This window comes from Nerophis lumbriciformis, linkage group LG05, assembly GCF_033978685.3.
Source record: "Nerophis lumbriciformis linkage group LG05, RoL_Nlum_v2.1, whole genome shotgun sequence".
Classification (NCBI taxonomy): domain Eukaryota; kingdom Metazoa; phylum Chordata; class Actinopteri; order Syngnathiformes; family Syngnathidae; genus Nerophis; species Nerophis lumbriciformis.
The window spans coordinates 22975861-23000088 of record NC_084552.2 but is presented as its reverse complement, the minus strand read 5'-3'; the positions used below and the strand labels follow the sequence as shown (position 1 = coordinate 23000088).

Below are 24228 nucleotides of genomic sequence, written 5' to 3'. Positions count from 1 at the left end.
GCCCTGAACATGGTGTGTGTGTATAAAACTTGTTGTTATATTGTTGTTATATAAAACAAAATTGCATGGCCCTGAACATGGTGTGTGTGTATAAAACTTGTTGTTATATTGTTATATAAAACAAAATTGCATGGCCCTGAACATGGTGTGTGTGTATAAAACGTGTTGTTATATTGTTGTTATATAAAACAAAATTGCATGGCCCTGAACATGGTGTGTGTGTGTATAAAACTTGTTGTTATATTGTTGTTATATAAAACAAAATTGCATGGCCCTGAACATGGTGTGTGTGTGTATAAAACTTGTTATATTGTTGTTACCGTATTTTCCGCACTATTAGCCGCACCTAAAAACCACAAATTTTCTCAAAAGCTGACAGTGCGGCTTATAACCCGGTGCGCTTTATATATGGATTAATATTAAGATTCATTTTCATAAAGTTTAGGTCTCGCAACTACGGTAAACAGCCGCCATCTTTTTTCCCCCTAGAAGAGGAAGCGCTTCTTCTTCTACGGTAAGCAACCGCCAAGGTAAGCACCCGCCCCCGTAGAAGAGGAAGCGCTTCTTCTTCTACGGTAAGCAACCGCCAAGGTAAGCACCCGCCCCCGTAGAAGAGGAAGCGCTTCTGAACATGGTGTGTGTGTGTATAAAACTTGTTGTTATATTGTTGTTATATAAAACAAAATTGCATGGCCCTGAACATGGTGTGTGTGTATAAAACTTGTTATATTGTTGTTATATAAAACAAAATTGCATGGCCCTGAACATGGTGTGTGTGTATAAAACTTGTTGTTATATTGTTGTTATATAAAACAAAATTGCATGGCCCTGAACATGGTGTGTGTGTATAAAACTTGTTGTTATATTGTTGTTATATAAAACAAAATTGCATGGCCCTGAACATGGTGTGTGTGTATAAAACTTGTTATATTGTTGTTATATAAAACAAAATTGCATGGCCCTGAACATGGTGTGTGTGTGTATAAAACTTGTTGTTATATTGTTGTTATATAAAACAAAATTGCATGGCCCTGAACATGGTGTGTGTGTGTATAAAACTTGTTGTTATATTGTTGTTATATAAAACAAAATTGCATGGCCCTGAACATGGTGTGTGTGTGTATAAAACGTGTTGTTATATTGTTGTTATATAAAACAAAATTGCATGGCCCTGAACATGGTGTGTGTGTGTGTGTATAAAACTTGTTATATTGTTGTTATATAAAACAAAATTGCATGGCCCTGAACATGGTGTTGTGTGTATAAAACTTGTTGTTATATTGTTGTTATATAAAACAAAATTGCATGGCCCTGAACATGGTGTGTGTGTGTGTATAAAACGTGTTGTTATATTGTTGTTATATAAAACAAAATTGCATGGCCCTGAACATGGTGTGTGTGTATATAAAACTTGTTGTTATATTGTTGTTATATAAAACAAAATTGCATGGCCCTGAACATGGTGTGTGTGTATAAAACTTGTTATATTGTTGTTATATGAAACATAATTGCATGGCCCTGAACATGGTGTGTGTGTGTGTATAAAACTTGTTATATTGTTGTTATATAAAACAAAATTGCATGGCCCTGAACATGGTGTGTGTATAAAACTTGTTGTTATATTGTTGCTATATAAAACAAAATTGCATGGCCCTGAACATGGTGTGTGTGTATAAAACTTGTTGTTATATTGTTGTTATATAAAACAAAATTGCATGGCCCTGAACATGGTGTGTGTGTGTATAAAACTTGTTGTTATATTGTTGTTATATAAAACAAAATTGCATGGCCCTGAACATGGTGTGTGTGTGTATAAAACTTGTTGTTATATTGTTGTTATATATAACAAAATTGCATGGCCCTGAACATGGTGTGTGTGTATAAAACTTGTTGTTATATTGTTGTTATATAAAACAAAATTGCATGGCCCTGAACATGGTGTGTGTGTATAAAACTTGTTGTTATATTGTTGTTATATAAAACAAAATTGCATGGCCCCGAACATGGTGTGTGTGTATAAAACTTGTTGTTATATTGTTGTTATATAAAACACAATTGCATGGCCCTGAACATGGTGTGTGTGTGTATAAAACTTGTTATATTGTTGTTATATAAAACAAAATTGCATGGCCCTGAACATGGTGTGTGTGTGTATAAAACTTGTTGTTATATTGTTGTTATATAAAACAAAATTGCATGGCCCTGAACATGGTGTGTGTGTGTATAAAACTTGTTATATTGTTGTTATATAAAACAAAATTGCATGGCCCTGAACATGGTGTGTGTGTGTATAAAACTTGTTGTTATATTGTTGTTATATAAAACAAAATTGCATGGCCCTGAACATGGTGTGTGTGTATAAAACTTGTTGTTATATTGTTGTTATATAAAACAAAATTGCATGGCCCTGAACATGGTGTGTGTGTATAAAACCTGTTGTTATATTGTTGTTATATAAAACAAAATTGCATGGCCCTGAACATGGTGTGTGTGTGTATAAAACTTGTTGTTATATAAAACAAAATTGCATGGCCCTGAACATGGTGTGTGTGTGTATAAAACTTGTTATATTGTTGTTATATAAAACAAAATTGCATGGCACTGAACATGGTGTGTGTGTATAAAAGTTGTTATATTGTTGTTATATAAAACAAAATTGCATGGCCCTGAACATGGTGTGTGTGTATAAAACTTGTTATATTGTTGTTATATAAAACAAAATTGCATGGCCCTGAACATGGTGTGTGTGTATAAAACTTGTTGTTATATTGTTGTTATATAAAACAAAATTGCATGGCCCTGAACATGGTGTGTGTGTATAAAACTTGTTGTTATATTGTTGTTATATAAAACAAAATTGCATGGCCCTGAACATGGTGTGTGTGTATAAAACTTGTTGTTATATTGTTGTTATATAAAACAAAATTGCATGGCCCTGAACATGGTGTGTGTGTGTATAAAACTTGTTATATTGTTGTTATATAAAACAAAATTGCATGGCCCTGAACATGGTGTGTGTGTGTATAAAACTTGTTGTTATATAAAACAAAATTGCATGGCCCTGAACATGGTGTGTGTGTATAAAACTTGTTGTTATATTGTTGTTATATAAAACAAAATTGCATGGCCCTGAACATGGTGTGTGTGTGTATAAAACTTGTTGTTATATTGTTGTTATATAAAACAAAATTGCATGGCCCTGAACATGGTGTGTGTGTGTATAAAACTTGTTATATTGTTATATAAAACAAAATTGCATGGCCCTGAAGATGGTGTGTGTGTATAAAACTTGTTGTTATATTGTTGTTATATAAAACAAAATTGCATGGCCCTGAACATGGTGTGTGTGTGTATAAAACGTGTTATATTGTTGTTATATAAAACAAAATTGCATGGCCCTGAACATGGTGTGTGTGTATAAAACTTGTTATATTGTTGTTATATAAAACAAAATTGCATGGCCCTGAACATGGTGTGTGTGTATAAAACTTGTTATATTGTTGTTATATAAAACAAAATTGCATGGCCCTGAACATGGTGTGTGTGTATAAAACTTGTTGTTATATTGTTGTTATATAAAACAAAATTGCATGGCCCTGAACATGGTGTGTGTGTATAAAACTTGTTGTTATATTGTTGTTATATAAAACAAAATTGCATGGCCCTGAACATGGTGTGTGTGTGTATAAAACGTGTTATATTGTTGTCATATAAAACAAAATTGCATGGCCCTGAACATGGTGTGTGTGTGTATAAAACTTGTTATATTGTTGTTATATAAAACAAAATTGCATGGCCCTGAACATGGTGTGTGTGTGTATAAAACTTGTTGTTATATTGTTGTTATATAAAACAAAATTGCATGGCCCTGAACATGGTGTGTGTGTATAAAACTTGTTGTTATATTGTTGTTATATAAAACAAAATTGCATGGCCCTGAACATGGTGTGTGTGTGTATAAAACTTGTTATATTGTTGTTATATAAAACAAAATTGCATGGCCCTGAACATGGTGTGTGTGTGTGTGTGTATAAAACTTGTTATATTGTTGTTATATAAAACAAAATTGCATGGCCCTGAACATGGTGTGTGTTTGTGTGTGTGTATAAAACTTGTTGTTATATTGTTGTTATATAAAACAAAATTGCATGGCCCTGAACATGGTGTGTGTGTGTATAAAACTTGTTGTTATATTGTTGTTATATAAAACAAAATTGTATGGCCCTAAACATGGTGTGTGTGTATATAAAACTTGTTGTTATATTGTTGTTATATAAAACAAAATTGCATGGCCCTGAACATGGTGTTTGTGTATAAAACTTGTTGTTATATTGTTGTTATATGAAACATAATTGCATGGCCCTGAACATGGTGTGTGTGTGTTAAAAACTTGTTGTTGTATTGTTGTTATATAAAACAAAATTGCATGGCCCTGAACATGGTGTGTGTATAAAACTTGTTATATTGTTGTTATATAAAACAAAATTGCATGGCCCTGAACATGGTGTGTGTGTGTATAAAACTTGTTGTTATATTGTTGTTATATAAAACAAAATTGCATGGCCCTGAACATGGTGTGTGTGTATAAAACTTGTTATATTGTTGTTATATAAAACAAAATTGCATGGCCCTGAACATGGTGTGTGTGTGTATAAAACTTGTTGTTATATTGTTGTTATATAAAACAAAATTGCATGGCCCTGAACATGGTGTGTGTGTATAAAACTTGTTGTTATATTGTTATATAAAACAAAATTGCATGGCCCTGAACATGGTGTGTGTGTATAAAACGTGTTGTTATATTGTTGTTATATAAAACAAAATTGCATGGCCCTGAACATGGTGTGTGTGTGTATAAAACTTGTTGTTATATTGTTGTTATATAAAACAAAATTGCATGGCCCTGAACATGGTGTGTGTGTGTATAAAACTTGTTATATTGTTGTTACCGTATTTTCCGCACTATTAGCCGCACCTAAAAACCACAAATTTTCTCAAAAGCTGACAGTGCGGCTTATAACCCGGTGCGCTTTATATATGGATTAATATTAAGATTCATTTTCATAAAGTTTAGGTCTCGCAACTACGGTAAACAGCCGCCATCTTTTTTCCCCCTAGAAGAGGAAGCGCTTCTTCTTCTACGGTAAGCAACCGCCAAGGTAAGCACCCGCCCCCGTAGAAGAGGAAGCGCTTCTTCTTCTACGGTAAGCAACCGCCAAGGTAAGCACCCGCCCCCGTAGAAGAGGAAGCGCTTCTGAACATGGTGTGTGTGTGTATAAAACTTGTTGTTATATTGTTGTTATATAAAACAAAATTGCATGGCCCTGAACATGGTGTGTGTGTATAAAACTTGTTATATTGTTGTTATATAAAACAAAATTGCATGGCCCTGAACATGGTGTGTGTGTATAAAACTTGTTGTTATATTGTTGTTATATAAAACAAAATTGCATGGCCCTGAACATGGTGTGTGTGTATAAAACTTGTTGTTATATTGTTATATAAAACAAAATTGCATGGCCCTGAACATGGTGTGTGTGTATAAAACTTGTTATATTGTTGTTATATAAAACAAAATTGCATGGCCCTGAACATGGTGTGTGTGTGTATAAAACTTGTTGTTATATTGTTGTTATATAAAACAAAATTGCATGGCCCTGAACATGGTGTGTGTGTGTATAAAACTTGTTGTTATATTGTTGTTATATAAAACAAAATTGCATGGCCCTGAACATGGTGTGTGTGTGTATAAAACGTGTTGTTATATTGTTGTTATATAAAACAAAATTGCATGGCCCTGAACATGGTGTGTGTGTGTGTGTATAAAACTTGTTATATTGTTGTTATATAAAACAAAATTGCATGGCCCTGAACATGGTGTTGTGTGTATAAAACTTGTTGTTATATTGTTGTTATATAAAACAAAATTGCATGGCCCTGAACATGGTGTGTGTGTGTGTATAAAACGTGTTGTTATATTGTTGTTATATAAAACAAAATTGCATGGCCCTGAACATGGTGTGTGTGTATATAAAACTTGTTGTTATATTGTTGTTATATAAAACAAAATTGCATGGCCCTGAACATGGTGTGTGTGTATAAAACTTGTTATATTGTTGTTATATGAAACATAATTGCATGGCCCTGAACATGGTGTGTGTGTGTGTATAAAACTTGTTATATTGTTGTTATATAAAACAAAATTGCATGGCCCTGAACATGGTGTGTGTATAAAACTTGTTGTTATATTGTTGCTATATAAAACAAAATTGCATGGCCCTGAACATGGTGTGTGTGTATAAAACTTGTTGTTATATTGTTGTTATATAAAACAAAATTGCATGGCCCTGAACATGGTGTGTGTGTGTATAAAACTTGTTGTTATATTGTTGTTATATAAAACAAAATTGCATGGCCCTGAACATGGTGTGTGTGTGTATAAAACTTGTTGTTATATTGTTGTTATATATAACAAAATTGCATGGCCCTGAACATGGTGTGTGTGTATAAAACTTGTTGTTATATTGTTGTTATATAAAACAAAATTGCATGGCCCTGAACATGGTGTGTGTGTATAAAACTTGTTGTTATATTGTTGTTATATAAAACAAAATTGCATGGCCCCGAACATGGTGTGTGTGTATAAAACTTGTTGTTATATTGTTGTTATATAAAACACAATTGCATGGCCCTGAACATGGTGTGTGTGTGTATAAAACTTGTTATATTGTTGTTATATAAAACAAAATTGCATGGCCCTGAACATGGTGTGTGTGTGTATAAAACTTGTTGTTATATTGTTGTTATATAAAACAAAATTGCATGGCCCTGAACATGGTGTGTGTGTGTATAAAACTTGTTATATTGTTGTTATATAAAACAAAATTGCATGGCCCTGAACATGGTGTGTGTGTGTATAAAACTTGTTGTTATATTGTTGTTATATAAAACAAAATTGCATGGCCCTGAACATGGTGTGTGTGTATAAAACTTGTTGTTATATTGTTGTTATATAAAACAAAATTGCATGGCCCTGAACATGGTGTGTGTGTATAAAACCTGTTGTTATATTGTTGTTATATAAAACAAAATTGCATGGCCCTGAACATGGTGTGTGTGTGTATAAAACTTGTTGTTATATAAAACAAAATTGCATGGCCCTGAACATGGTGTGTGTGTGTATAAAACTTGTTATATTGTTGTTATATAAAACAAAATTGCATGGCACTGAACATGGTGTGTGTGTGTATAAAAGTTGTTATATAAAACAAAATTGCATGGCCCTGAACATGGTGTGTGTGTATAAAAGTTGTTATATTGTTGTTATATAAAACAAAATTGCATGGCCCTGAACATGGTGTGTGTGTATAAAACTTGTTATATTGTTGTTATATAAAACAAAATTGCATGGCCCTGAACATGGTGTGTGTGTATAAAACTTGTTGTTATATTGTTGTTATATAAAACAAAATTGCATGGCCCTGAACATGGTGTGTGTGTATAAAACTTGTTGTTATATTGTTGTTATATAAAACAAAATTGCATGGCCCTGAACATGGTGTGTGTGTATAAAACTTGTTGTTATATTGTTGTTATATAAAACAAAATTGCATGGCCCTGAACATGGTGTGTGTGTATAAAACTTGTTGTTATATTGTTGTTATATAAAACAAAATTGCATGGCCCTGAACATGGTGTGTGTGTGTATAAAACTTGTTATATTGTTGTTATATAAAACAAAATTGCATGGCCCTGAACATGGTGTGTGTGTGTATAAAACTTGTTGTTATATAAAACAAAATTGCATGGCCCTGAACATGGTGTGTGTGTATAAAACTTGTTGTTATATTGTTGTTATATAAAACAAAATTGCATGGCCCTGAACATGGTGTGTGTGTGTATAAAACTTGTTATATTGTTGTTATATAAAACAAAATTGCATGGCCCTGAACATGGTGTGTGTGTATAAAACTTGTTGTTATATTGTTGTTATATAAAACAAAATTGCATGGCCCTGAACATGGTGTGTGTGTATAAAACTTGTTGTTATATTGTTGTTATATAAAACAAAATTGCATGGCCCTGAACATGGTGTGTGTGTGTATAAAACTTGTTATATTGTTGTTATATAAAACAAAATTGCATGGCCCTGAACATGGTGTGTGTGTGTATAAAACGTGTTATATTGTTGTTATATAAAACAAAATTGCATGGCCCTGAACATGGTGTGTGTGTGTATAAAACTTGTTATATTGTTGTTATATAAAACAAAATTGCATGGCCCTGAACATGGTGTGTGTGTATAAAACTTGTTGTTATATTGTTGTTATATAAAACAAAATTGCATGGCCCTGAACATGGTGTGTGTGTATAAAACTTGTTGTTATATTGTTGTTATATAAAACAAAATTGCATGGCCCTGAACATGGTGTGTGTGTGTATAAAACTTGTTATATTGTTGTTATATAAAACAAAATTGCATGGCCCTGAACATGGTGTGTGTGTATAAAACTTGTTGTTATATTGTTGTTATATAAAACAAAATTGCATGGCCCTGAACATGGTGTGTGTGTGTATAAAACTTGTTATATTGTTGTTATATAAAACAAAATTGCATGGCCCTGAACATGGTGTGTGTGTGTATATAAAACTTGTTGTTATATAAAACAAAATTGCATGGCCCTGAACATGGTGTGTGTATAAAACTTGTTATATTGTTGTTATATAAAACAAAATTGCATGGCCCTGAACATGGTGTGTGTGTGTATAAAACTTGTTGTTATATTGTTGTTATATAAAACAAAATTGCATGGCCCTGAACATGGTGTGTGTGTGTATAAAACTTGTTATATTGTTGTTATATAAAACAAAATTGCATGGCCCTGAACATGGTGTGTGTGTGTATAAAACTTGTTATATAAAACAAAATTGCATGGCCCTGAACATGGTGTGTGTGTGTATAAAACTTGTTATATTGTTGTTATATAAAACAAAATTGCATGGCCCTGAACATGGTGTGTGTGTGTGTATAAAACTTGTTGTTATATAAAACAAAATTGCATGGCCCTGAACATGGTGTGTGTGTATAAAACTTGTTGTTATATTGTTGTTATATAAAACAAAATTGCATGGCCCTGAACATGGTGTGTGTGTGTATAAAACTTGTTGTTATATTGTTGTTATATAAAACAAAATTGCATGGCCCTGAACATGGTGTGTGTGTGTATAAAACGTGTTGTTATATTGTTGTTATATAAAACAAAATTGCATGGCCCTGAACATGGTGTGTGTGTGTATAAAACTTGTTATATTGTTGTTATATAAAACAAAATTGCATGGCCCTGAACATGGTGTGTGTGTGTGTATAAAACCTGTTGTTGTATAAAACAAAATTGCATGGCCCTGAACATGGTGTGTGTATAAAACTTGTTGTTATATTGTTGTTATATAAAACAAAATTGCATGGCCCTGAACATGGTGTGTGTGTATAAAACTTGTTGTTATATTGTTGTTATATAAAACAAAATTGCATGGCCCTGAACATGGTGTGTGTGTGTATAAAACTTGTTGTTATATTGTTGTTATATAAAACAAAATTGCATGGCCCTGAACATGGTGTGTGTGTGTATAAAACGTGTTGTTATATTGTTGTTATATAAAACAAAATTGCATGGCCCTGAACATGGTGTGTGTGTGTATAAAACCTGTTGTTGTATAAAACAAAATTGCATGGCCCTGAACATGGTGTGTGTATAAAACTTGTTGTTATATTGTTGTTATATAAAACAAAATTGCATGGCCCTGAACATGGTGTGTGTGTGTATAAAACTTGTTGTTATATTGTTGTTATATAAAACAAAATTGCATGGCCCTGAACATGGTGTGTGTGTATAAAACGTGTCCCACTGAATTACGATCTCAGATCTGAGAAAACCGTGAATCACAGTTTTTGCAGAATTGGCCACAGTAGCAACAGTGGTTGCCATGTTTTGCCACCACTGCACGTTGACTCATTTCCTACAGCGGCCTGAATCTTTTGAGCGCAGCTTTCTAAATCAGCAAATAGTACACGGGCTGCTGCCGGTGAGCGAGTTCTCTCTGCATCCTTGCAAGGACGCACAGGCCAGGAATTGTATCAGTTGAGGAGTGGTGCCAAGCATAACAATCTCCTGTCCCACAGTCTTTGAACTCCAAGGACAGAGATTAGTACAAACGAGGGGTGGACAATATGACCTTCAATTTATATCACATACTTTTCCTTCATACTGCAATAACGTTAATATATCACTGTATTTCAACATAAATTGGGTGGCCTTTTCAAAACACGTTTCCAGCTCTGTTTGTTGTAAGTGTACACATCCCAGCAGGTAGAAAGTGTCTATTAACATGCAAGAAAAACACCTTGGCAAGAGGCGCTTACCACATTTCAAGCTCAAAGTAAACTACAGTATTTTTCCGACTATAAGTCGCAGTTTTTTTCACAATTTGGCCGTGGGTGCGACTTATACTCAGGAACGACTTATGTGTGAAATGATTAAGACATTACCGTAAAATATCAAATAATATTATTTAGCTCATTCACGTAAGAGACTAGACGTATAAGATTTCATGGGATTAAGCAATTAGGAGTGACAGATTGTTTGGTAAACGTATAGCATGTTCTATATGTTATAGTTATTTGAATGACTCTTACCATAATATGTTACGTTGATGAAACAAAAATTTAGCTGTTTGGCCACGATAACCAGCAATATGTTTGGAGGAGAAAAGGGGAGGCCTTTAATCCCAAGAACACCATGTCTACTGTCAAGCATGGTGGTGGTAGTATTATGATCTGGGCCTGTTTTGCTGCCACTGGAACTGGTGCTTTACAGAGAGTAAAGGTGACAATGAAAAATGAGGATTACCTCCAAATTCTTCAGGACAACCTAAAATCATCAGGCCGGAGGTTGGGTCTTGGGCGCAGTTGGGTATTCCAACAGGACAATGACCCCAAATACACGTCAAAAGTGGTAAAAAAAATGGCTAAATCAGGCTAGAATTAAGGTTTTAGAATGGCCTTCCCAAAGTCCTGACTCAAACCCCATTGAAAACATGTGGACAATGCTGAAGAAACAAGTCCATGTCAGAAAACCAACACATTTAGCTGAACTGCACCAATTTTGCCAAGAGGAGTGGTTAAAAATTCAAGCAGAAGCTTGCCAGAAGCTTGTGGATGGCTACCAAAAGCGCCTTATTGCAGTGAAACTTGCCAAGGTACATGTAACCCAATGTTAACATTGCTGTATGTATACTTTTGACCCAGCAGATTTGGTCACATTTTCAGTAGACCAATAATAAATTCATAATAGAACCAAACTTCATGAATGTTTTTTATGACCAACAAGTATGTGCTCCAATCACTCTATCACAATCTTGTAGAAATGATTGGAAACTCAAGACAGCCATGACATTATGTTCTTTACAAGTGTATGTAAACTTTTGACCACGACTGTACGCAGAAAAAAATCAAAGACACAAGGGGACCACATTAATATTTGGAAGATAAAAATAAAGCCTGCGTATAACAAGTATAAAAAAACACATAGAAGTCTGTGTAAAAACAATAAATTAAAGGCCTACTGAAACCCACTACTACCGACCACGCAGTCTGATAGTTTATATATCAATGATGAAATCTTAACATTGCAACACATGCCAATACGGCCGGGTTAGCTTACTAAAGTGCAATTTTAAATTTCGCGCGAAATATCCTGCTGAAAGCGTCTCGGTATGATAACGCCTGCGCGTGACGTCACGGATTGTAGAGGACATTTTGGGACAGCATGGTGGCCAGCTATTAAGTCGTCTGTTTTCATCGCAAAATTCCACAGTATTCTGGACATCTGTGTTGGTGAATCTTTTGCAATTTGTTCAATGAACAATGGAGACAGCAAAGAAGAAAGCTGTAGGTGGGAAGCGGTGTATTGCGGCCGGCTGCAGCAACACAAACACAACCGGTGTTTCATTGTTTACATTCCCGGAAGATGACAGTCAAGCTTTACCATTGGCCTGTGGAGAACTGGGACAACAGAGACTCTTACCAGGAGGACTTTGAGTTGGATGCGCAGACACGGTACCGTGAGTACGCATGCAGCTGCGGCTTCCAAACATTTGATCGCTTGCCCGTACGTGCTTTCCGCTATGTGCATGTCACGTACGTAACTTTGGGGACTTTGGGGAAATATATGTGCTGTATGAACTTTGGGGAGGTGAACGGTACTTTGGGCTGTGGGATTGAGTGTGTTGTGCAGGTGTTTGAGTTGTATTGGCGGGTTATATGGACGGGAGGGGGGAGGTGTTTGTTATGCGGGATTAATTTGTGGCATATTAAATATAAGCCTGGTTGTGTTGTGGCTAATAGAGTATATACAGTATATGTCTTGTGTTTATTTACTGTTTTAGTCATTCCCAGCTGAATATCAGGTCCCACCCGCCTCTCACAGCATCTTCCCTATCTGAATCGCTCCCACTGCCTTCTAGTCCTTCACTCTCACTTTCCTCATCCACAAATCTTTCATCCTCGCTCAAATTAATGGGGAAATCGTCGCCTTCTCGGTCCGAATCGCTCTCGCTGCTGGTGGCCATGATTGTAAACAATGTGCGGATGTGAGGAGCTCCACAACCTGTGACGTCACGTTACTCGTCTGCTTCTTCCGGTACAGGCAAGGCTTTTTCATCAGCGTCCAAAAGTTGCGAACTTTATCGTCGATGTTCTCTACTAAATCCTTTCAGCAAAAATATGGCAATATCGCAAAATGATCAAGTATGACACATAGAATGGACCTGCTATCACCGTTTAAATAAGAAAATCGCATTTCAGTAGGCTTTTAAGCCTCCCACAATAAAATCCAAATAATGCCAGAACAGTAAAATGCATAAACGTTTTGTACTGGTTAAAAAAGAGTAACAGTAAAGGTTAGTGTTAAGAATGTATTTTGGACACCCCTGCCCAAGGTTTCTCATTGTCATCCCATTGGGCCGAGTTTTTCCTTGCCCTGATGTGGGATCTGAGCCGAGGATGTCGTTGTGGCTTGTGCAGCCCTTTGAGAAACTCGTGATTTAGGGCTATATAAGTCAACTTTGATTGATTGATTGATAAATACTTTGACACCAGTGCTAAATAATGCAAATAAATGATAAATGATAAATGGGTTGTACTTGTATAGCGCTTTTCTACCTTCCAGGTACTCAAAGCGCTTTGACACTACTTCCACATTTACCCATTCACACACACATTCACACACTGATGGAGGGAGCTGCCATGCAAGGCGCTAACCAGCACCCATCAGGAGCAAGGGTGAAGTGTCTTGCTCAGGACACAACGGATATGACGAGGTTGGTACTAGGTGGGGATTGAACCAGGGACCCTCGGGTCGCGCACGGCCATTCTTCCACTGCGCCACACCGTCGTGCTTAACTTAACCAAACCTGCGATATTTTGCCGCAACTAACTATAAACAATTAAAGATGTCACCTTTAACCTAAAATGTAAAGCTATTTTCTATGTCATCAGTAGAAAGACCCATTTAGCTGATTATCGGAAACCGCTGGTTGCACTCCACTGGTCGAGGGCCAGTCATTTGAGTACTGTGCAAGACAAATTAACACATGGAGTGCACAAGCTAACACAACCAGGTGTTGCCATTTAACAGGTCGCTAACATTGATCTGTAGAATTGATTCCTTGTCCTCTCTTTTGTTGTGCGATGCTGTGTAAATTGAAGATGCATGTGTTCAAATGTTGCCTGTCACCGATGTTGCCTTTGCGTGGTTTGAATGTTTTCCTTTCATAGCTCTTATGTGAAAAAAATCCCCCATAATTAATGTGTTGGTTTGTACTAGAGGTAGGCAGTAAACAGGTGTCATTACAGTCACTAGTATAAGTTGCAACAGAAAAAAAAAATCAAATACTGCAATTAGTTGGGATGTCGATAAATGCATTAAAATGTAGAATCGGAAATTATCGGTATCGGTTCCAAAGAAGTAAAATTTATGACATTTTAAAACGCCGCTGTGTCGCCGGACGTAGGGAGAAGTACAGAGCGCCAATAAACCTTAAAAGGCACTGCCTTTGCGTGCCGGCCCAATCACATAATATCTACGGCTTTTCTCACACATGTGAATGCCACGCATACTTGGTCAACAGCTATACAGGTCACACTGAGGGTGGCCGTATAAACAACTTTGACACTGTTACAAATGTGAACCCACACCAAACAAGAATGACAAACACATGTCGGGAGAACATCCGCACCGTAACACAACATAAACACAACAGAACAAATACCCAGTACCCCTTGCAGCACTAACTCTTCCGGAACGCTACAATATACACCCCCCGCTACCCCCTACACCCCCCCCCCCCCCTCCGCACCTCAACCCCGCCCACCTCAACCTCCTAATGCTCTCTCAGGGAGAGCATGTCCCAAATTCCAAGCTGCTGTTTTGAGGCATGTTAAAAAAAATAATGCACTTTGTGACTTCAATAATAAATATGGCAGTGCCATGTTGGCATTTTTTTCCATAACTTGAGTTGATTTATTTTGGAAAACCTTGTTACATTGTTTAATGCATCCAGCGGGGCATCACAACAAAATTAGGCATAATAATGTGTTAATTCCACGGCTGTATATATCGGTATCGGTTGATAACGGAATCGGTAATTAAGAGTTGGACAATATCGGGATATAGGTAAAAAAGCCGTTATCGGACATCTCTAGTTCAAATGTTACCTGTCACCGATGTTGCCTTTGTGTGGTTGGAATTTTTTCCTTTCATAGATTTTATGTGAAAGAAATCCCACATATTTAATGTGTTGGTTTGTACTAGAGGTAGGCGGTAAACCGGTGTCTTTACCGTCAGTAATATAAGCTGCCACGGGAAAAAATAAATAAAAAATCAAATAATGTAATAAGCATTAGCAGTAAAAGTTTTGTTAAACATAATGCGGCCAATTGCTTGCATGCGGCCGATATTTCTCCCAACAGTTGACAGATTCATATTTTTGCTACAACTATTCTCAAAAGTAAAGATGGATACACCGCTGGTAATGCAATCAATGACGTCACTTACTCGAGGAAGTAAACATTTTTTCCCCGTGCACAGACTATTATCCCCAATTAAGGCTATGTCTACATTAAGCCGGATAACCCCTTAAACTAATAATTATTTAGCCTAAGCCTCGTTTCAGCCACACTAAATCATCGTTTAAGGTTCCCCTCCTCGGATAATTTTTTACACGGGTAAGTGCGCCGTCTATTTCTTGAATCTCCCGCTCTTAGCTTTGTATGGACTCATTGATCGTTTGCAAATTGAGTTCGGAGAGGAAGTGACGCCAGAAAGACCGCGTCCCACACAGGAAGTGACGTCAGAAAGATGGAGGCGAGTCATCCAGACATGCCCGTGTGGAAATCACACATCAATACCTTAAGAGAAGCAAACGCAAGATTGCAGCTATTTCGGATACAACACATCTCAGGCATACAGCAATAGATGACATCTGCCTATAACCTGACACCTGACATGTTAGCTACTTCTCTTTCTTTATAATGTTTATAATGTTTATTTTCTATTTCCTGCTGGATCTACTCTCTATTTTATGCTGCTGCTGTCACATATACTGTATATACTGTAATATTGTACATGGCCATTGGTATATATTGTATATATGTTATAGACATAATATATCTGTATATATATTATTCTGTACACATATGTATATATTCGTATATATGTTGGATTTTTTTATCGCTATATTAGTCTACAAACCCCGTTTCCATATGAGTTGGGAAATTGTGTTAGATGTAAATATAAACGGAATTCAATGATTTGCAAATCCTTTTCAACCCATATTCAGTTGAATGCACTACAAAGACAAGATATTTGATGTTCAAACTCATAAACGTAATTTTTTTTTTTGCAAATAATAATTAACTTAGAATTTCATGGCTGCAACACGTGCCAAAGTAGTTGGAAAAGGGCATGTTCACCACTGTGTTACATGGCCTTTCCTTTTAACAGCACTCAGTAAACGTTTGGGAACTGAGGAGACACATTTTTTTAAGCTTCTCAAGTGGAATTCTTTCCCATTCTTGCTTGATGTACAGCTTAAGTTGTTCAACAGTCCGGGGGTCTCCGTTGTGGTATTTTAGACTTCATAATGCGCCACACATTTTCAATGGGAGACAGGTCTGGAGTACAGGCAGGCCAGTCTAGTACCCGCACTCTTTTACTATGAAGCCACGTTGATGTAACACGTGGCTTGGCATTGTCTTGCTGAAATAAGCAGGGGCGTCCATGGTAACGTTGCTTGGATGGCAACATATGTTGCTCCAAAACCTGTATATACCTTTCAGCATTAATGGCGCCTTCACAGATGTGTAAGTTACCCATGTCTTGGGCACTAATACACCCCCATACCATCACAGATGCTGGCTTTTCAACTTTGCGCCTATAACAATCCGGATGGTTCTTTTCCTCTTTGGTCCGGAGGACACGACGTCCACAGTTTCCAAAAACAATTTGAAATGTGGACTCGTCAAACCACAGAACTCTTTTCCACTTTGTATCAGTCCATCTTAGATGAGCTCAGGCCCAGCGAAGCCGATGGCGTTTCTGGGTGTTGTTGATAAACGGTTTTCGCCTTGCATAGGAGAGTTTTAACTTGCACTTACAGATGTAGCGACCAACTGTCGTTACTGACAGTGGGTTTCTGAAGTGTTCCTGAGCCCATGTGGTGATATCCTTTACACACTGATGTCGCTTGTTGATGCAGTACAGCCTGAGGGATCGAAGGTCACGGGCTTAGCTGCTTACGTGCAGTGATTTCTCCAGATTCTCTGAACCCTTTGATGAAATTACGGACCGTAGATGGTGAAATCCCTAAATGCCTTGCAATAGCTGCTTGAGAAAGGTTTTTCTTAAACTGTTCAACAATTTGCTCACGCATTTGTTGACAAAGTGGTGACCCTCGCCCCATCCTTGTTTGTGAATGACTGAGCATTTCATGGAATCTACTTTTATACCCAATCATGGCACCCACCTGTTCCCAATTTGCCTGTTCACCTGTGGGATGTTCCAAATAAGTGTTTGATGAGCATTCCTCAACTTTATCAGTATTTATTGCCACCTTTCCCAACTTCTTTGTCACGTGTTGCTGGCATCAACTTCTAAAGTTAATGATTATTTGCAAAAAAAAAAATGTTTATCAGTTTGAACATCAAATATCTTGTCTTTGTAGCATATTCAACTGAATATGGGTTGAAAAGGATTTGCAAATCATTGTATTCCGTTTATATTTACATCTAACACAATTTCCCAACTCATATGGAAACGGGGTTTGTATTTATACCTGCATTGTCCTTTCCATCCTTACACTTTCCATCATTGTAACTGAGCTACTGTGTTGAACAATTTCCCTTGTGGATCATTAAAGTTTGTCTAAGTCTAAGTCTAAGTCAGACGGCAACATAGACGGTTGAGCGACGGTTTTGGATAAGGCCTGGAAGAACGGCAGCCTGGTGGGATGTTTGTCCCCGACTGTGTTGTGTCAGAGGAACGGCAAGAGAACTTTCCAATGTCCAGGTCAGCTGTGATTCTACTTAGTGAGAAACGTTGTCCATTTGTCGAAGGAGAGACAACGACAGACTACGAAAAACAGCAAATGCATTTGGACTGGCAAAGCAGACTATCAGTTATTGTCCGCGATGTATGTCGAGCGATACCTCCATAACTAATGTGAAGCCATGAAGTGGTTGTGGCCGTCAAGTACGACTGCCAATTTCAGCCTACAAGCACAGTGTCCTGTTGTTGGTTGTTGTAAAATGTTCTTTATCACATTGTTTACTTCCACACGTCCATTAAAGATATGATTCATGTATGATGGCTCAGGTGTGATTCACTACAATAGTCAAACAGCTGCTGATGGTGAGACCAGCAAGGTTTACTGTTAAAAGAAATGTGGCAATAGTCTACCGTATTTTTCGGAGTATAAGTCGCACCTGCCGAAAATGCATTATAAAGAAAGAAAAAACATATAAGTCGCACTGGAGCCCGGCCAAACTATGAAAAAAACTGTGACTTATAGTCCGAAAAATACGGTACATTGAAACACAGGGTAAAGATACACTTCCAGGTCAACAGTGACTATGAAGCATGCATTTTTTTCACGCATGCGTACTAGGTCGCGTTGTGCCGGCGGACGGAGAGGGGGAGGGGTCTTAAAACGACCATTGTGTGTGTGTGGACGGATAAGGTTAGCGTATTTTTCGGAGTATAAGTCGCTCCGGAGTATAAGTCGCACCGGCCGAAAATGCATGATAAAGAAGGGAAAAAAACATATATAAGTCGCATTTTTTGGGGAAATTTATTTGATAAAACCCAACACCAAGAATAGACATTTGAAAGGCAATTTAAAATAAATAAAGAATAGTGAACAACAGACTGAATAAGTGTACGTTATATCAGTGTTTTTCAACCACTGTGCCGCGGCACACTAGTGTGCCGTGAGATACAGTCTGGTGTGCCGTGGAAAATTATCTAATTTTACCTATTTGTGTTTTTAAAATATTTTTTGCATACCAGTAATTATAGTCTGCAAATGATGTGTTGTTGTTGAGTGTCGATGCTGTCTAGAGCTCGGCAGAGTAACCATGTAATACTCTTCCATATCAGTAGGTAGCTAATTGCTTTGTAGATGTCAGAAACAGTGGGAGGCAGAGCGCAGGTAAAAAGGTGTCTAATGCTTTAACCAAAAATAGACAAAAGGTGAGTGCCCCTAAGAAAAGGCATTGAAGCGTAGGGAAGGTTATGCAGAATGAAACTAAAACTGAACTGGCTACAAAGTAAACAAAAACAGAATGCTGGACGACAGCAAAGACTTACTGTGGAGCAAAAATGGCATCCACAATGTACATCCCAACATGACATGACAATCAACAATGTCCCCACAAAGAAGGATAAAAACAACTGAAATTATTCTTGATTGCTAAAACAAAGTAGATGCGGGAAATATCGCTCAAAGGAAGACATGAAACTGCTACAGGGAAATACCAAAAAAAGAGAAAAAGCCACCAAAATAGGAGCGCAAGACAAGAAGTAAAACAGTACACACAGGAAAACAGCAAAAAAGTCCAAATAAGTCAGGGTGTGATGTGACAGGTGGTGACAGTACACCTACTTTGAGACAAGAGCTATATTGATGCATGCTTGGTTATGCTTTAAAGTCATATCCAACAATTGCGACAACGACTTTTTACTGTCAACTGAGTTTCCTTATTTAATGATTTCTGCTGGTGGTGTGCGTCCGGATTTTTTCAACGCAAAAAATGGGCCTTGGCTCAAAAAAGGTTGAAAAACACTGCGTTATATGACCAACTGAGAACGTGCCTGGTATGTTAACGTAACATATTATGGTAAGAGTCATTCAAATAACTATAACATATAGAACATGCTATACGTTTACCAAACAATCTGTCACTCCTAATCGCTAAATCCCATGAAATCTTATACGTCTAGTCTCTTACGTGAATGAGCCGAATATTATTATTTGATATTTTACGGTAATGTGTTAATCATTTCACACATAAGTCGCTCCTGAGTATAAGTCGCACCCCCGACCAAACTGAAAAAAACTGCGACTTATAGTCCGAAAAATACGGTAGGTGGGATTTACCCTGGATAACCCTAACCCCGTGTAGAAGGGGCCTTAATGAGCAAAGTTATTGAACTAGATGTGCATAACTGGCTTGGAAAAGCTGAAAATATCTCGCATTATATGGAACTGATTTACCCATAGAGCAAACTACAGCACAGTGGTACCTTGGCTTACGAGTGCCCCATCCAATGAGTTTTTTTGAGAGATGAGCTGTGTCTCGACTATTTTTTTCCTTTAAGTTCTGAGCAAAAATTGGAGTTACAAGTCAGCTTCAGACACTTTCCCACTGCGCTAATTGGTGTACGGAAAGCCACAGAAAGCCTTGAAGCCTTTTCCTCGTCGCCCGTGCCTTTCATTAAATTGCTTCCGCAGAGCAGGTAATGGCGTGAACCAGTAGATTACCACTTTAGACTATGTTGTTCCCTTTTCATATCCCAATTTGAGGCGCGACACAAAAAAGGACAAGTGTTTTCTTCCATTTTCACGTTAATCGCTTTCTTTTTGTTACACTCAAAACTTCACTCTTGCACTGTCTTTTAAAGTTAAAAGTTAGAGTACCACTGATAGTCACACACACACACACACACACGAGTTGTGGTAACATTACTCTGTGCATTTGACCCATCCCCTTGTTCCACCCCCTGGGAGGTGAAGGGAGCAGTGAGCAGCAGCGGTGGCCGCGCTCGGGAATCATTTTGGTGATTTAACCCCCAATTCCAACCCTTGATGTTGATTGCCAAGCAAGGAGGTAATGGGTCCCATTTTTATAGTCTTTGGTATGACTCGGCCGGGGTTTGAACTCACGACCTACCGATCTCAGGGCGGACACTCTTGGTGGGATGGCCCGATTGTAGCTGAGATAGGCTCCAGCACCCCCCGCGACCTCAAAGGGAATAAGCGGTAGAAAATGGATGGATGGATGAGAGCAACATGGGGCGTCCTCAATAGCTTTATCAAAATGGTACTAAGATGGAATACCCTTCATATTTATCAGATGCAAATATAAAAAATATGAAGTAGTTTAAAGCTTCAATAACTACTTTGTAAATATTGGACCAAAACTGGTGGAAAGGATTCCAGACCCAGTGTCAGTTGAGAACTTCAAAGACACCAGATAGAAATCCCAACTCAATGTTCCTAACAGACGTGACTGACACAAGAGAAAATTGGCAATAACGTGGAAAAAATGCAAATCCAAGACCTCGATTGTAAGGGAATTGATATGGAAACCATAAAAAAGGGTATTGAAGAGATTTCAGAGCCATTAATGTATATCAGTAACTTATCCTTTTAAACAAGCCAATTCCCAAATAAAATGTAAATAGCAAAAGCTGTACTGAGACACCAGTTTGTGTTTCACATCTGTTTCTTTACATCCACAATATTCTAAAGTTATTAAAAACGAACAACAGATTGGATGAATTCATAAACAAAAATAGAACACTCGCGGAAAACCAGAGCCAACATTTCAACATTGATAATATTAATTAAAAAGGATGAGATTACCAATGCATTAGATGTTCAACATTGTGCAGATGCAAAGTTTATGGCGCTAACTAAAGCATTTGACACTAGGGTTGTCCCGATCCGATATTTGGATCGGAACGTCCGCCGATATTTGCCAAAAAATGCGTATCGGCAAGGCATGGGAAAATGCCGATCCAGATCCAGTTTTTAAAAAAAATCCGGTCCGTGTTTTTCAACGCACCGATTGAAATAATACATTCCACTTTTCTGCTGCTCCCTAATTTCCGTTCCGCATTTTCCAGCACACTTTCAACACATCCACAGATCTGTGTCCTAACCGTCCTAATCGAAAGCAGATGACGGTTCATGGTTCCGAAAAGCGAGCGGAAGTAAAATGTCAGCTGTGTGGGATTATTTTACCCTATAAAACGAAAAAGATGAAGAGGTGGAGTGCAAAACACATACTTGCCAACCCTCCCGGATTTTCCGGGAGACTCCCGAAATTCAGCGCCTCTCCCGAAAACCTCCCGGGACAAATTTCCTCCCGAAAATCTCCCGAAATTCAGGCCGAGCTGGAGGCCACGCTCCCTCCAGCTCCTTGCGGACCTGAGTCCGCTTTCCCACAATATAAACAACTTCTACAGTAAAGCAGTTCGTCTTCCGTAAACAGCAATGTTGTGACACTCTTAAACAGGACAATACTGCCATCTCGTGCATTTGATGAAAGCACTTTTGTGCGTGCCCACAGCAATGCATCACCAGAGAGGGTGTTCAGCATGGTTAGAAAGATAGAGAATAGAACAAGGATGGACAATTCAACCCTTAACTCAACAATGAGTAGATGAGTGTTATGTGTGTGTATATGTGTAAATAAATGAACACTGAAATTCAAGTATTTATTTTATTTATATATATATATATATATATATAATAAAATAAATATATATTTATAGCTAGAATTCACTGAAAGTCAATTATTTCTTATATATATATATCCATCCATCCATTCATCCATCCATCCATCCATTTTCTACCGCTTATTCCCTTCGGGGTAGCGGGGATATATATATATATATATATATGAAATACTTGACTTGGTGAATTCTAGTTGTAAATATACTCCTCCCCTCTTAACCACGCCCCCAACCACGCCCGCCGCCCCCACCCCCCACCTCCCGAAATTGGAGGTCTCAAGGTTGGCAAGTATGGCAAAACATGCCACAATAAAGTCAAGCGTGGTGGTAAAGTTGTAAGACATTTTAATACAACAAATCTGATCAAGCATTTAGCGAAATACCACCGTAAAGAATATGAAGAATTTCTAAAGAAAACTGACGAAAAGAAAAAGAAAGGTTCTACCCAACTAACTCTGACAGAAACGTTCACGAAGCGTGACATACTGCCACTGAACAGTGCTAAAGCCTAGGGGATAACGAGAGTCATTGCCGAGGAAATAATTCTGGATGATGAGCCGTTATCTCTCGGCTCAGAAGATCATCGGCCGCCCTCTCCCCTCTCTGACGGACATCTACACCTCCCGCTGCCTCAACAGAGCCAGTGCCATCATCAAGGAGAGCACCCACCCTGGCTCTGACCTGTTCCACCTGCTGCCCTCTGGGAAGCGCTACAGGTGCATTAAAACCAAAACAAACAGGCTAAAGAACAGCTTCTTCCCCAGGGCCATAACCATCCTGAACGGACTGCCCCATTGTCCCTCATAACTGCCTTCTCTTCGGTGCAATAACCCATTCCACCAACCACCCTGTTTTTGTTTTGTTTTTTCATGTATATATTCATTTCACACCATATTCATTGCACTTCTACATTTTTTATATTCTTATATATTTGCACATTGTTTTTCTAGCATGCACACATCACACTGTATGGAATGGCCTCAATCTCGTTACCTTGCGTAATGACAATAAAGCTGATTCTGATTCTGATTCTGAGTAAAGTGGGCTTTCGACGTACCATCCAACACATCTCCCCATTATGCTCGGGCTGCAGTCAGGGGGGGCAAACAATTGAAGGGAGTGTGTAGATATATATATTTTTTTTAAAAGGGGAACATTATCACAATTTCAGAAGGGTTAAAACCATTAAAAATCAGTTCCCAGTGGCTTATTTTATTTTTCGAAGTTTTTTTCAAAATTTTACCCATCACGCAATATACCTAAAAAAAGCTTCAAAGTGCCTGATTTTAACCATCGTTATATACAGCCGTCCATTTTTCTGTGACGTCACATAGTGAAGCCAACACAAACAAACATGGCGCATAGAACAGCAAGCTATAGCGACATTAGCTCGGATTCAGACTCGGATTTCAGCGGCTTAAGCGATTCAACAGATTACGCATGTATTGAAACGGATGGTTGTAGTGTGGAGGCAGGTAGCGAAAACGAAATTGAAGAAGAAACTGAAGCTATTGAGCCATATCGGTTTGAACCGTATGCAAGCGAAACCGACGAAAACGACACGACAGCCAGCGACACGGGAGGAAGCGAGGACGAATTCGGCGATCGCCTTCTAACCAACGATTGGTATGTGTTTGTTTGGCATTAAAGGAAGCTAACAACTATGAACTAGGTTTACAGCATATGAAATACATTTGGCAACAACATGCACTTTGAGAGTGCAGACAGCCCAGTTTTCATCAATTAATATATTCTGTAGACATACCCTCATCCGCTCTCTTCCTGAAAGCTGATCTGTCCAGTCCAGTTGGAAATGCATCTGCTTTGAGTGTCGCGGGACATCCACACATTCTTGCCATCTCTGGCGTAGCATAGCTTTCGTCGGTAAAGTGTGCGGAACAAACGTCCAATTTCTTGCCACTTTCGCATCTTTGGGCCACTGGTGCAACTTGAATCCGTCCCTGTTCGTGTTGTTACACCCTCCGACAACACACTGACGAGGCATGATGTCTCCAAGGTACGGAAAACAGTCGAAAAAACGGAAAATAACAGAGCTGATTTGACTCGGTGTTGGTAATGTGTTTGAGAAAATGTCGGATTGCTTCCCGATGTGACGTCACATTGTGACGTCATCGCTCCGAGAGCGAATAAT

General features: G+C 37.9%; 1 protein-coding gene across 1 annotated transcript in view; it reads right to left on the bottom strand.

Annotated features, from left to right (window-relative positions):
* Nucleotides 1-24228, bottom strand: part of LOC133606772 (pyruvate carboxylase, mitochondrial-like) — an 828781-nt gene that overhangs the window by 612365 nt on the left and 192188 nt on the right. The window lies entirely within an intron of this gene.